General features: G+C 39.5%; 1 pseudogene; it reads right to left on the bottom strand.

Moving 5' to 3' along the window:
- Nucleotides 1-5,504: 5,504 nt before the first annotated feature.
- On the bottom strand, nt 5,505-5,599 carry LOC147505211 (small nucleolar RNA R71; annotated as a pseudogene).
- Nucleotides 5,600-6,868: the final 1,269 nt, after the last annotated feature.

Below are 6,868 nucleotides of genomic sequence, written 5' to 3'. Positions count from 1 at the left end.
TGTAACGGGTTAAGAATTTTTGGTGAAGAATAAATAGGCTTTTTGAAGGGGTGAAGGCTCAAGAGGGGTAACTAGAGGAAAACTATCTTTTTGGGGTTTTAACGTTTATTTGGCTATATCAATCCAAAAAGGGCCTAAATTCTCTCTTAGGATATGGCATGGTGATCAAGCAAGTGGACGTGTGGTCTTTCTATCCGGACATCCTTTGTGTCATCACTTAATAATCATTCAGATGAGGCTTTTGGCTAGATTCTCACAAGATATATATGGAACTTAATTGTTCTAATCTTGGCTTCAGAAACTCACTACTATATACAAAAAAATGCTAATGTATGCCGTTCATGAAAAGATGCAGAAACTATTGTACGTATATTAGTCTAAGTACGAAGAACAAGTCCTTACTATATTGCTATAATGAGATTTCTAAACTTTTTATTCATCATAGAAAAAGGAAACAAGACTTTGTAATACTAAATGGAAAAATATTTTTGGTCTTTTTCGAAAAAAAATTTAGAAAGGAAGAAATATACTATTATATCTACTATATAGAAATTGTCTAGTTTTTGCAAAATGTTACTATACCACCCCTTAAATAGAACTCACGCTTTGTCCTCAAAGTATGAAGAGATAAGAAAAGAGATTACCATAGAAACATGAGCAAAAATGATGATACACTGTATTATGTTCTTCATGATGAAAATCTTGCCCCAAATAAGTTTGGGGCATGGGTTGTTTGATATAAAACGAGAAATACTACTAGGGATATTTATTCTACTATAAAATCTTTTTGGGTTTTGTATATTTTTGAAAACATATATGAAATGCCTGAAAGAAAAATGGAAAATTTTGGCATGATGTATTTGTTTTGCCTACTACTCATATACCAAATTCCACAAGAAAAACAAAACAACATAAAACAATCAAATAATATTAAGCATAAAGTTAAACTTATACTACGTCATACATGTGAAAAAAGAAACTTAAAATTAAATAAATCCAACTATACGGACACTAGGAATCCTAGTCAGAATCCGTGCGTGACTCGTCTCAACGTCTAGAAGATCCTTCTCCTTGCCGACGCCGGGACTGGCATGTCTATCACTATCGCGAGGCGTGTCTCTAATGCTCGCAATGTTCTAGTGACAACGTCTTTGAAAACGCCGCTGCTCCTACTGGAAGGACCACTGCTCCTCTCTGATGGTATGTTGTTCCGCTCGGATGTTCTCTTAGGTTTCCCTGGGTTAGTGGAGATACGAATGCAGAATCCTCTGGCCTCCATGGAGGAAGTGAATTACGTCCATGGGCTGAGTGAACTGTCGAGTGGCATCTTCAGCGAAGTAATCCACCTTCTTGGTCGGGCGTGCTTGCTCAGCGGCTTTAGCGGTAGGTGGAAGCCATAACTTCTGGATGTAGTGGGCATAGATAGGACCTGTGGTAGCGTCCTTGACTTCCACTAGGGCGTCTGTGGCTTGGAACCCCCAGTGCTGCATGATCTTGGTGACCAGCATTGGCAGAGGGGCAGTTAACTTCTTCGGTTTACAGAGTTGCTCAAAGATAAAGGAGACGATGCAGAAGCTATTCTACTACTCTTGAAGAATCCATAAAAGATGAAGCATCGCCTTACATATATCCAGAGGCTTGGCCGAGCCTAGCAGGTTGTAAGCTGTTCACTGAGATACTACTAGCTGCTTCCTTCGTAGCGAACTTTGAAACACGCAGTGAGACTTAGATTTTTAACCCCCTCGAGAAGTGTCTATACCATCATCATGTCGATGGTCTTTCCATCTCGAGCCTATTCCGTCTGAACATAAGCCTTCAGAGGAATCCCCATAACTCCATTCACCACGTCTTTGGTGAGCTCCAGCGAGCGGCCATCCTTGAAAACCGTGATACGATCATCCTCCCCTTTAATTAAGCATGCAGTTATAAAACGAAAGAGTAAGAAAGGGAGAATAAGCCACAAGGGTTCCCATCCTCTTCTTCTAATCTCAGCCCTAAAGTGCACTTCAAACAGATCGGAATAGAAGAGGTCTTGAAAATTTTGCTCCAACACCATTTTAAGAACTCAAGCCATTTGGAGTAGGAATTGATAAAATTGGGGTATCTTGTTAGAATTGGGGTTGAAAATAGGGTCAGCTATAAAAATTTGGAGTGGTGGTGTGTTAAGGTGAGGTCGCGGTCGCGAGTTGGATAGGGGCGAGCGCGAGTCGAATTGGGCGGCCAGGGTTGGGGATTTTATGAGGAGAAAGAAGGGAAGGTGGGCAGTCGCGTAGGCTAAATAGCTTGATGGCATGTGCCTCTTTAGTAAATTTGAAATTTTGGCCCAAGCCCAAATGAAATCAGGAAATTCTGATCTTGTCCTCAGTGCCTTGCCAACTTCAAGAGCTTATTCGCGCTTTGTTATTTGTCCAATCTTGACCCGTGAGGTACCAAAACGATCATCATCGAAAATGCAATGTAACGGTATAGGGTACACTCATATCCAATGGTGGATGAAAAACAGATGATGGAAAGAATTGTACATAAACTGTAGGGAAATATGTATAGAGCCCAAAATAAACTGTAGGGAAATATGATAACAGAAAGAAAATTTTAATTAATTTTTTTGGGTTTTGAATAAGTTTGACAATTTTTTTAAAAAGGTAGGTTATTTTAAGTCAGATCCCCAATACTTGGAAGTTTTTGAAAACTTGAGTCAATCCCAACCAGATGGCTGAAGTACTCTCTTAGACCGAGGGTAATGCACTAGGAGATAACACATGTAGACTTTATAAAACAGAATTATTATGAGGTTGAAGACCGGGGTGAGTTGGTGTTTGACAATTCAAGCACCAGCCTTCTCTCATAGCTCGTCTCTTACGTGCATATGAACTCTTACCTAAGCCAAGAATGATTTTTGTTACATGTGTCCATATCTTAAGCTGCAGTCCCCTAGGAAGTATGATAAGAGCCCAAAACTGTAGTTTTAACCCTATAACAGACATACTTTTAGACCAATTATGTGAGTAATAATTAAGAGTTAACACTGATTACGTGTTTTTATGCATTTCAGGCTTCAAAGTCCATTATGTGCGGAAATGTGCCACTTTAGCGAGATAAAGGAGCAAAGGTCGGTTACTAAGGAGTTTCGTGATTAAAGGCCAAGATTCAAGAAGACAAAGCCTTTCTAAAGCCCGGTCAAAAGCGGAAAATTCGACGCGGGTAGAAACAGCACACAAAGTCAGCAGAACGTCCGAAGGCCATATCTTTGGACTCAGACCTCGGAATGGGGCCTACCTTATGTCAAAACGACCAGCTCGGAAAGAGCTTTCCAATGGTCTAAGCCGTGATCCAATCAAAGAAGCAGAAGTGGACGAAAAGTCTGTTGAAGCCAACTGCAGCTGAAGAGGCCTTTTTGGACTGAAAGAATTGGGTTTTGGGCCTGATTCTCTGGTCCAAAACATGGCTCCAAGCCCATGCATGACTTTTGGATCTGAAAGTATAAAAACAAAAGCTTAGCTCTTTGTTAATGGTAGATAGTGAATGGTAGATAGCTTAGAATAGAAAGTAGCCATTCGAATAGCTTCTAGATCTAGATTTAATTGTTTTAATTAAGTTTAATTTCAAATCCAATTTTTGTTTTAGATTAAACTATTAGAATCATTACTCTCAATTAGTTTGATTAATAAAATAGCTAGTTGTTAAATTTCGATTCTTGTCATTTACATTTGTGTTAGATCTGATTCATTTACTAAGAATTGAATAAAATAACTATTATTCAATTCTTAGTTATTAATTAGATTTTAATTATTGTTTAATTTAGATTAGTAAATTTCAATTCTTTATATCATGTTTAGTTTAACTTTAATCGGAAATGATTGCGTAATGATTCTCGGCTAAACCTCCATTAGAGGGGGTTGAGAAGCCTTGATGAAAGCTTGATTCCGACTATCGTAGAATCGTCGTAATTTCCTTTCCACTCTAGAAACGATTAGTTCACCATGAGAATGGGTTTAATCGTTCACATGTTAGTTATGAATTGGTAGGGATGCCATGTGTAATTAGGGATTAGGAAGAACCAATTGTTCTGCGAAGCAGTTCAATTCGGATTACGACGATTCGTCGTTAATAGGATTAAGTCGAGTTAAGGTGGAATCAATCCCCCTCTAACTCCTTATCATCGAATAAACGTAGCATTCCCTTAGTTATTTTGATAACCGGCTAGTTGCATCTTGTGGGTAGTTGCATCGTAGTCTAGTTGCCTTTTCATAAATCTCTCATTAAACCTTAAGTAGAGTAATTACACGTGATAACACAGCATGCGGAAGGACTAGGAGTGGAACGAATCACTCTACTCCACTATATCTCATAGGATTGAGAGTAGAAATCTTTGATAAACAGATAAGCATCATAAATAGTTTTAGTTTACTTACGTTTTGAGTTTCATCGTTCATTTCGTAGGTAAGCTAATCATTTTACGTTTATCAAATGGCGCCGCTGCCATCTTAGTTGCACTTTCGCATTGTTTTCGTAGTGTAAGTACTTTTCTTAAAAGTCCCATTTCACCCACCCACCCGTGTTTGATTCATACTGTGGCTTTCCGTTTCATCGTTGAAAAATTTCAGCGAGAAATTACATTGAGTGCGCCCGCGCTTAGAAGGAGCGCACTGCGCTCTAGCTTTGAACGAGAACGACCCGCCCCGTGGGGCGACCCCCTAAAAAAACATCGTAATTTGAAAATTACCGGGCTTAACCAGCGCCCTATCTGGCGCGCACTCCCGCCCTTTGTTAATTTTTCTGTAATTCTACAGTTTTGACTCGAACTTTGATTTTTCAAATTTTTCAGTGTTCTAACCTGTTATATACACTGAACACGCGTAAACAAGACGCTATTCATAAGCGAAGCAAGGACGCAATCAGGTATTCCTTTCTTCCATGCCTCGCATCTCCTGTTAGAGGTTTATACTAGTATATCAGAATTGTTTAGAGTGTTGATGTGTTTAGCTAAATTTGGTTTTAGCCTTGTATGAGATTAAGGTCTGGCCGAACAAAAACATAGAACGTAATTACACAACAACGCGTCAACAAACAAGTCTATCTAGTATACCACCCACTACACCTCTAGCTACTATTTCACACATCACGACACAATGCCCGACGAAGAAGAGACTCCTCTCGACTTCTACAAAGCCTTGGCGGTAGCCCCAAATCTTACATCGTTCTAGCGGACCGATTGGGGATTTTGAATCCCCAAATATTTTAATTTGTTACCCGTTTTTCATGGATTAGACCATGAAAAACCTTATCATCTACACGTAGTAGGATTGAACAAGTCCTAACAACATTCCACCATCCTACGGTTGGTGCGGAACAAATTAAACTCAGGGTATTCCCTTTCACCTTAGCCCGATAAAGGCGTCTTGGTTAACGCCCAAACGCCTAATTTGTGGACTCATGGGCTAAACTTGTTCAATTTGTTTATGGAACATTTTACCCACCCCTAAAGACGGACGAGATGCTTTCCAAGATTCATTTCTTTTCGACAAAATCCTCATGAATAATTTTCAGAGGCTTGGAATCGTTTCACCGATCTCCTTATAGAGTGTCCACATCATAACTTAGCAAAAGACACGTTGGTTCGTGTGCCTTTTCAAAGGACTTCTACACCACCATAAAGAAGTCCTAGACATAATGAATGGGGGTAGTTTCTTAAGCAAAGGAGCCTCGAGGCTTATAAATTTTAGAGGATCAAACTAAGCGAAATAACAACCTGGGGGTAGTGATGATATCCACCGCTCCGCTAGTTCTTCTAATACTGATTTAAGGCCGGTATGTTTGAAATTAAACACGATTCGAGCTTAAAACTCTAATCGAATCACTCACTAAAAGGTAGAGGCCATTTTACGTTCAACAAAAGCCCATCCCCCGTCATGAATGTAAATTCAAATCCATGTAGTTTGTTGGAGCCCCGAGCATCCCGACTCCCATCGTCTATAGCCTATGAACAGGCTTGTTCTATTAATAGTGAACCCAAGCGCCCTTGGAGACAAAATCCCAACTTCGGTTGGAGAAATAACCAACACGTCACACCTCAAGGGTACAATAATCAATATGTTAGGCCTACGCGACGGCTTTAACCAAGCCCTACTACGACAAGGGCGAGGGTTAGGGAATTTCAATAATTATAACAACCAAGTGCAACCTCGACAAGGTTAAGCACAAAGTCAAGGTAGTTATAATAATTATAATGCTAATAGAGGTATCGTTAGGTAAATAATAACTATCAAAATCCACCCATAAATAATTCCGTGAAATAGTTCGATCCACACCACCCGTGACTACTACACCCACACAACCGAATCGTCTTGACACCTTCATACAAGTGAGCCAAAAATTTTCCAAACCATGGCTCAATCTAACCAACGGCTTCTATAATCCGTTAATAATTTAACCCAACAGTTGGCTCAAGATAAAGCCCAACCCAAAGGTGTGTTTCCAGGTCACGCAATACGTAATACTAAAACAACAAATATAGCCTTTGAGGTATCCGATAATACTAGTAATGAATATGAAAATGTAGGTGAGCTAAAGGCCATCACCACTCTCCGTTCTGGCAGAGTGGTTGATAACAAAGTAACTATGCCTATAGTTACCCTACCAATCGCCCCTACACCTGCTATTTTACTAGATACCGAAATAGAAACTGAAGAGCCTACCACTATAGAGGTACCAGTTACAATACAACCTAAGAAACATAAAGCCACGGTTAAACATCCAGGTGATAACATTGCTAAATATAAACAGAAACCGCCGTTTCCACAAAAATTAGCCGTGTTAACTAGGGATACAAATTATGAGGAGATTAGGGATGTTTTCAAGAATCTAACTA

This window comes from Coptis chinensis, chromosome 4 (assembly GCF_015680905.1).
Source record: "Coptis chinensis isolate HL-2020 chromosome 4, ASM1568090v1, whole genome shotgun sequence".
Lineage (NCBI taxonomy): Eukaryota > Viridiplantae > Streptophyta > Magnoliopsida > Ranunculales > Ranunculaceae > Coptis > Coptis chinensis.
This window is presented reverse-complemented; position numbering and strand designations above follow the sequence as displayed.